This window comes from Lepeophtheirus salmonis, chromosome 6, assembly GCF_016086655.4.
Source record: "Lepeophtheirus salmonis chromosome 6, UVic_Lsal_1.4, whole genome shotgun sequence".
Taxonomy (NCBI): domain Eukaryota; kingdom Metazoa; phylum Arthropoda; class Copepoda; order Siphonostomatoida; family Caligidae; genus Lepeophtheirus; species Lepeophtheirus salmonis.
This window is the reverse complement of record NC_052136.2, coordinates 51454939-51464450: the sequence shown is the minus strand read 5'-3', so window position 1 is coordinate 51464450 and position 9512 is coordinate 51454939.

The following is a 9512-nucleotide window of genomic DNA, read 5'->3' as shown; positions in this document are numbered from 1 at the left end:
ATTGTGAGTTGAAGATTGATTAGAATCTTGTTAGAAGATATATATTTATGTGTGTAATGGCCTGTCGCGAAGAAGCAAGCAGGAAGGAAAAACATTGCTTCAAATATTACATATTATATTATATCATTATTCGCTATTTGAGTTTCAAAAAGGAAATTGGGCATAACTGAGGATCTTTCCCCATAGTTTATACAACTAAATATCTATGTCTTTTTAAAAGCACGTTATAAAAGGACAAAAAATCATTGATGAGTAGAGTAACCAACTGTACTCCACCCTCCCGGACATATTGTCTTCTTTACACATACTATCCTGGGCTCCGGAGGACTTTTTACAAATTCATGAAATGTCTGGTAATTTTGAAAACTTATAAAGCCATGAATACCAAGGTTGTTTGTTTTTTCAAAAAAATTGAAATTCGATTATGGCTAGTTCGAAAAAGTTGTGATTTAGTAAGGAAATAATCTATGCAAAATTTTATTTTCCTACGATGTCATCTGTAAGTAGCACATATAGTTCAAAGTTTTAAAGGAGGTAAAAGTTATTCACTGCGTTAATAAAGATTAAAATACTGCATTAATCCTTATTTTGCATAAATTAGTTATGATTAGGATAGGAAAAGTTGTTGAATTGGGAAAATTATAATATTATAGTATTGCTTATTATACAATTGTCGATACGTGAACACCATAGAAGCCAAGAGGACACTGGTGCCCTCACTTTTGAGCATTTTTTTATAGTTATAGCAATCAAAAAATTTCGTCATCCTAAAAAAATTTGAACACTAATTTTCAAAAAAGTATGTGTCCTCTTTAAGAAAAGTTAATATTTCAAATTTATCAGAAAAAATTGGCAATTATGCCATTTAAAAAAAAAAAAAAACTTTCTATCAGAATTGTACCCTCCACTCCCCCCCTACAAAAAGACATTACGTACAGGTACGTATTCATTATATAATCCTCCCCCTCCGTCCACTTACAAGATCGTTCCAGCACCGTCGGTATACAGGTATGGTAGATTTGACAACCCAAATTTAACTCAAATAAATTGTCAAATAATTAACTTTTGATTTTTACTCCATATTTAAGACAGTGGTGCCAGAACCATAAAGGCATTGCTAATCCAGGGGCGTCAACAGGGAGTGGGCTGGAGGGCTGTAAACTCCCCAAAAATAAAGGAATGTCTCCTTTTTACTAGAAAATTTAATAGATATATGAAATTAATTAAAAATTTTCAATTTTAGATTTTTTTATTTTGTGAAAAACAGTGGATTTTTGAAATTATTTTCCAAAAAAGGTAATATTTCAGAATAGCTATGGATTATTTTTTTTTTTTCCAAAAACTTTTAATTTTTTCAAAAAATAAATAAACCAAGCACCCCTCCCCCCCCAGAATATATATATATATATATGTATATATAATCATACGGAAGCCCAAGTACTAACAGTCCTAAGGACTTGTCGTAAGACTGGACCGGACTGGACCAATTAATGAAGGAACGACCAAACACTTGTTCTAATACTATCTGGAGGAGCAGCACAAGCTCCTTTCGTGCAAAATGTTAGGGTAAAAAAAAACACATTTTTGTTAAGAAAACTCCTAAACTTATATGAACTTTATACAATCTTTTTTTTTTTTTTTTGGCTCAAAGATATACAACAATAAAGTTCGGACATAAAAGAACATAAAAAGGCGGCGAATATATCATGCGGCAAAATATCTTCAAAGCAAAAATTAGCAGAGGCAAATTTTTTTCCTTCAAAGTTGCCTAAACCCTTTTACCTACTGTAATATATTCTACATTTACTTATAAAATCCTTTATTACTTTTCAATTTGCGGGTAACGTAATGTACACGTCAACTCCGAATTCTCCTTTTCCTTTCGTTTTTTTTTTTTTTTTTTACTAAGTATGAATTTAAAATAAAATGAAGGGGGGTAATCAGAGCATTTTGTAGAGTTCCGTATTACATTTTTTATTATCTCTTTGAGCCTCAGAGAAGCTGAGAGGTGTCAAAATACGCATTAAAAAGATATATGATGAGGGCAATGTTATCTGTCTATTCGTTCATATATTATTCGTATATTTTTGGTATTTGCCGGTTTGTTGTCGTCGGTATTCATTGATTAATAGAAGGCAACTCAAACCCATTTAAGGGAGCACTACAACAGGGGAGAGGGGGGGGGGTGAATAGAAATAAATAACCATAAGGGCATATGTAGACTATACAAAAACCTCAAAATAAATAAATAAATATTTGATTCTCGTCGGAAACAACGTCAAAATCTATCTATCATTATTTATTAGGAACATTTTTATGTCAAGCCATAGATTTATTTATTTTTCTAACATTTCCAAGAATGTGAGTCATTAATTAATAAAGAAATATGAAGAATTTTACTTTTTCTTCGTATAGAAAAGAAGAGAATGAAAATATATATAAAAAATATGAAGAAGACATAAAAAAGTCAATGAAAAGTTAGTTATGAAAAAAAGTGACAATGGCTATAAATTATACATAAATACCTAGCTCGTAAAAAGAAAAAAAATATTTATTTATTATTAACTATATGAAAGTTTTTGAAAAGTTTACTGATTGTGACGTCATGGGGGGGGGATTATTGATCCTTTATCAGGGTGTGATTTTAGTGAATCCTTGCGTGCAAAAAAAATTATCTGGAATCTACTTAATCTCACAGCTGCGTTAAAGCCACTTTCCCCTTTAGCTTTGTTTGCTGAATGAGTTTTCTTAACGTTGATTGGTTGAATTTGAATTAGCTCTGGCTAAGATGTGAACAATTCCCATCTTAGCAAATTGGTAGTTGCCCAAATCTTCCAACCTATAAAATTCTTATTCAATAATAATTGTTAGAAAATTGTTCAAAGCTTAACAAGAGCTAATTGGAATTCGCCCAATCAACATTTAAAACACTGATGAGTGCAAAAGAAGCAGTAATATTGACAGCTGATAACAAAATATTATGTAAATTTATATCATAGTGAAGGAAGCAAACAGTTGGGTCAAATACCAGTTTATTAAGAGTATTTTTCTGTTTCTTTTTGGAGGAAAGGTTGCGGGATACAATAAAAATCAGAACTTGTTACTAATTAATACAATAGGATAATGGATTGCATTTACATATAATTTAATAGAAGGCTTCCGAAGAGCTGTAAAGTAAAATGATAAAATGTAAAAGATAAGTAAAATATCAATCTTCTTTGGGTAAAAAGGTTTTCTATATTATCCTAGGGAAGAAAAGTTCCGAAGAATTCTATAAGAAACTTATAAAAGGATCTAATTATACCATTAGATAAAGTATGTTAAGGTGAGAGTATTATCACTGTTTACAAACACTCTAAAAACCATCTGTTGATATAATTAGAATATTAATTGAGGGTTATAGCTATTTAGTTGTACCTATATGTATACATAATATAAGAGATTATTTCTCCTTCAACAGATGCCTTACTTTTCGTTATCACCACTTTTTTAGAAGTTCTATGCCCCTACCATTTAAAAAATAAAATACAAAGTAACAATATCTTAAATAATAATATATAAATAAAGTAAAACAGGTACAACAGACATCTGTATACTTTATATATTTATATATATAAAGAAATACAGAGAATAAAACTCATAAAAAGTTGTCTTAGAGATTTATGGACATTGTATATAATTATAAAGTGGGGCTTTAAAAGAAACTTCCCCATTCAAAAAAACTGGGATCTTCCAATCCACAACTAACACAACATCCCAATGAAAGTCCTTTTATTAAGAACTGTCCATACGAAACTACATAGTTAGGTACAATTTGAATCTCTTTCGATGTATGTACATATGTTAATGTTTCTATTCACGTACGTACATAGAACAAAATCCTTGCCTTCGGCAAGTTCTTTATGAGGGTTTTTATTAGATATAATATGGTCGTAAATCCCAGTAAGTAAAGTTAACATCGCTGGACTGCTCCTCTTTAAAACGTTTCACCTCAACCCTTGTCTCGTTTTTGTTTGAATGGATCTTCTTTATGTGGAGGCATTAAAAGGTAAAAAGGGAGCTAATATTGGATGGAGTGCAATCCTTTGTTTATAAGGATATAATTGACGATTGTAAGGGGAGGGAATATTGCAACAAGTCATACCCAAATGTATGGGTTATCTACATATGTTTTCAACAATAACAAGTTGAGATGGGATAATTGGGAAGCACAAGGAGAAGGCGGGAGCAAGACTTATGGTAATACTGAATTCTGACTTTAGTTCATATCAACTCCTTGTTATATGATTTTGGGGGATACCTTCTACATCTAATACAGAATTAGTGCTAGTTTTGCTGTCCTACCTTGCATATTTATTTTATTATGAATTTTTAAACCAATTTACACAAAAGATAGGCCAAAATTACCTATTGGCTATTAAAGAATGAACAAAAAAGAAAAAAGAGCAAAGCACCAACAGTTTTTTCATTTTCCATTTCTTTGCTTAGTTTTTTTTTTTTCAAAAATATATTATCTAGTTATCCGTACATGCTTCTCTTTTTGACGTTTTATCTCAATCAGCATACCGTTTTTGATAAATGAATCTTATTTTTGAAGTAAGGACACGGACTAATAACTGTTCATTAGACATTTTTTATGAATTCGTGTAAAATCCCTAAACTTTTTACTCTCCTTCTCCAGTTTATTGAGACTCGAGTCCAAATCAGAGCAGAAAACAATAGAGCATTTTCATGTGACGTTAGCATTGCTCATGGCAGCCATTTCGGGGCCCTAAAAAAGGAAAGTTTTATAATAATCAAAACCCTTTTTTCATCAATATTAAGGATTATAGTGAACTATTGGATCTCAAAATTGAATTAACAAATAAAAGGACTTAAACGATATTGTCTATCAAAAATAAATATCCCGAATGCCGAGTTTCATAGTACATATAACTTTAAAGGGTTAAAAATATTTTTTTACATCGTTATAAAATCATATTTCCATATTATAGATCAAGATTAAATATTAATATGGAAATAATAAGATATTTTTCTCTAATTTTCCTACCCAAATTAATGAAAAAAAATTATATCGTATTCTGTTAATCATTTGCATCAAGTAGTATTCCATACAAATATTAGGTTTTTTTAATCATAGAGCCATTTCATCAAGGCATATTGGAAGTTTTTCATTTTATGTAGTAAAAATTTCAACTTTAATTCCACAAGATGATATCTCCTATAATTATGATGCAACTTATGACGTCAGTGAAAATGCTCTAAATAAGATCATAGATAAAGAAATATATAAATGTGACAAGTTATTTTTGATGGCAGTTTTGCATTGTTAAGTAAACATATTTCTTTCCTGGTGCCACCTTGCTGATGAGAATTTTTTTAAAGTTTGCTCAAACCCCATTGTTAAGAGTATAATATCCCTACTTGTCATAGCCAATTGCATGGCTAATCTATGTATCGAATAACTAGGGGCGTCGGCAGGATGATGTTATGGAGGGGGCTTGATTTTTGGAATCTTTTTGAAAAAAAAAAAATATATAAGCATTTTTTGGAAAAAATGGAAAAATTAAATTTTTCTAAAGAAACAAATTGAAAAAGTAAATTTTTTGGAAAAAAAATTCCAAAATTAAAGTGTAATTTTAACAGAAAATTTCAAATATTAAAGTTTTTGAAAGAAAGACTTGTTTATAAAAAAATTCAAAAATCTACAGATATTCAAAAAAAAAAAAAATTTGGCAAATATTTCAAAAATGAATAACAAATATTAAATTTTTTGGAAATAAATTTCAAAAATCCATAGCTATTAACATAAAATTATTTTTTTTGAAAAAAATTGAAAAAATAAATTTCAAATATGCAATTTTGTAGAAAAAAAAGCAAAAATTCCCTCCAGCCCACCCTCTGCGCACACTCCTGATAACAATTTATTTATTATCCATTGGATTCATTTAATAGGGGCTCTTTGAGCCAATAGATCACTGGCACAAATTAATAAAATAATTCTTATCACTTTAGACATCATTTCCGTTTTATCTTTCCCTTCTCCAAACAATGGATATGTTACCCTTAAAATCTTTCGCCTTTGAGACGACAAACAATGATGAATGATGATCAGAATCTGTCATTATGTATTGAGGGGGTGATTTTCAGAGGACTAGCTTGGAGGGAGATGAATCACTACTCCTTCCTTGACTAGGTATTCAACACCTCATATATTGAATAATATTAACGATTAATATTATTCAATCATCGTATTGAGTCGCTGAATGATTTTATAATCATATAGGTACATATATGTATTTATACACAGAAGCCAAGTCCAATCGGAATTTCATCGAATAAAAACTTTTTTAAATGATGAATGAACGACTACCCGAAACCTGTTTAAATATACATTTATGTATAGACATCGTGTTGTTCATTGACATGAATACGTATACATGATGATACAGAATCCTTTGAGGTTAACTTAAAAAGAATTGGATAATAATCTTGATCCGGAGCTGAAGGAAAGAAAAATGGGGGTAGAAATGGAGCAATAAGTTATAGGTCTACTCAAGTTCTGATAAGAGAAGGCAGGGGCTAACAAAAGTGTACATCCAAGATTTTGGAGATGATTCGAAAAGCCAAAGAAAAAATAATAACCTATTATCAGATCCCTTTATAACTAGTGATTTGTTTCTATAAAACATTTGGCCAAACGTAAATTTAATGGTATTTTCTTTTAAATGGCAACTACAGGGTTCATTCGAAAAATCCATGCGATGAAAAACTTTATTTAGACCAAATACCACGAGTTTATTTTTTGAAAGTGTAAAAATATGTATTTAGGAATACCTATATTATTTGTTCTCTCATTTGAAATAAAAAAACAGTGTAAAGATGAAATGAAGCAAAAATATACAATGGATAAATTAACTCACGTGGTTTATTGTCATAATATAGCCAAAAACTTCTTTAATTACTCCAACATTACAATTTATGACTCCATCAATCGCTGGCAAGGATGTTAGGAAAGTCCACAAGCCAACATGTGACAAGAAGAAGACTCCCATCTTTGTTGCTGACCTAAAACGATCCATCAGATGAAATCCTGGAATTACTTCAATATCCTGGCCAAAAAACGTAATTAGAGTCATTTAGCTGTCTCTAAATTTGGACTTGAAGAGAAAATATCATATCTTTACAAGAATAAGTGGTAGGTCATGGTTCTCACGTGTTCAAAACAAGGTTTTCCGTCTTTATCAACACCCTGGGAGTTGTAGCAATGGCATTGGTTGCCATCTTCGTAGGTCAAAGATGGTAACTTGTGCGTACTATGTGACTGATTCACAAAAAGTTGATCTTTTTTTTTTACAAGTATAATTTTAGGTTTATATAAGAGTACGAGGGGTTTAGGAAGGACTACAACCATAGTTTCATTGTTTATTCATATTTAGAAGTCAATAAGTTAGGAGATTTTTTTCAATTATTCCTACTAAATTTATTTTTGTTTTGTTTATATCGACAATAACAAAGGCACAATAGCCTGTCGAAGTTGATGAATCAGCAAGTCTTCTAACAATATTTTTAACTTTCAACATCTAATCAATGTGGCCTCATCAAATCATATGCCCTGGCGTGGCAAATCTGGGTTTGATACCTAAAAATTACTGTTGGATGCTTATGAAAAACATAGTCTCAATCGATTAAGGGTTTTCAAACTTCACAAGGAGTTCAGAAACGCGCTGTAGAGCATTAAAGATGAGCAAGGAAAATTTATTAAGCCATACAAAAGAAATCAGAAGAATATTGATTTTACGGCCAACTATAGCAGCTATGATGGTCTTGTATAAATCAACGATTTTAACCTTGACCTTCTCTATGGTCTTCTTTTCACTATCATTTATGAAGACATTCACCTCACCAAAAAGTTAGCACGTAGGGTTCATCGCCTTTTTACAGAAAAGCACAAGGTCAACCATCTAAAGATGGCAAGGAACTTCAAAAAACATTATTTTGACCATGGAAAGGCCTCTTTCAAGTATTTGGTCACCATGGACGAGTCATGGGTTCTGTATTCAACCTCTGAAAATAAGGAATCCTCCAAACAAGGGAGTGAGAAGAAATAAATATTCATTGTCTTCTTTCACTTCAAGGGTATTATTTACCAGTACTGCATGTTTGAAGGCCACACCATCAACTCAGAGTACTATGTAGGTGTCCTACAAGCATTTCTGAAACACTTTGGAAGAAAAGACAAGAGAAGATTATCAAGGGATTTCTGTATCAATTCTGGTTCTCATGTCTCTCAGTACACCATGGACTTCATGATTCAGAAAAACATGAAAATCATGCTTCTTATTCTCCAGATTTGGCAACATGTTACTTGTATCTGTTTCTCCAACTAAAAAAATATCTATCAGGAACATGTTTAGGGACCAAATAGGAACTGCAAACTACTGTATAGGGGATCAAGGCATCCATTAACAACAAGGAAGGCTTCCTACACGTCATGGAGGCCTGTTTGAAAAGAATGGTCAAGTGCATTCATTCGTAGGGAATTATGTTGAAAAGTAATTTTCATGCGTTTGTCTGTAAGACATCAAATAAAAAATTTATAAGCTTAGTCCTGTCTAAACTTGATCACCTCTCGTATATTGTAAATTCTAATTTTTTTCTCTACATATTATTTTTAATACGTCTTGGAAATAGTACGGATTGATCTAATTGACTCTGTATTCCCCATTTTTTATTAACCATTCAAATGAGATTATTTCATGGCAGCTAACATAAGTAATGTACTATGTAGTGATTGAACAATCAATAGGAATGGGAGAAATGGATGTCTTTTCTGGAATTAGAATCGCGATCGAAATCGGGAAAATAATGTTTAATTTGCTATTCCGATTCTTATTTATTACTGTTAGTTCATTATTTCTTACTTTTCTATGTTATGGAAAAAAAAAAATAGAATTAAGGAATTATGTTTTTTACTTGAGAATTTAATGTCTAAATTTTATTTTTTAATTTACCGTGAATAACCATGTATTTTTGAAATTTTTCTCCAAAAAATTTTGTATTTTTTTCCAAAAAAATTTATATTAGAAATTTAATTTTGAAATTTTTCTCCGAAAAAATTATTTTTTGAGAACAGCTATTGATTTTTGAAATTTTTTTCCAAAAAATGTAATATTTTTGAACAATTATGGATTTTTGGAAATATTTCCCCAAAAATTTAATATTTTGGGGACAGCTGTGGATTTTGAAAAAAAAATTTACAAAAAAAAATAATTTTTTGAGAATAGCCATGGGTTTTTGAAATGTTTTTAAATATCAAATTGTATATTTGAAAAAAAAATTTAATATTTGAAATTTACCTTTTGGGATTTTTTTTTTAAAAATTCCAAAAACCAAACCCCCAAAATAAAAAAAAAGATATATACTAAATATAATTATGTGGACTTATCACTAGTCTTATCACTAGCCCTATGTTATGGTTGGAGTTGATCAAGGTATATATCCCATTAGAA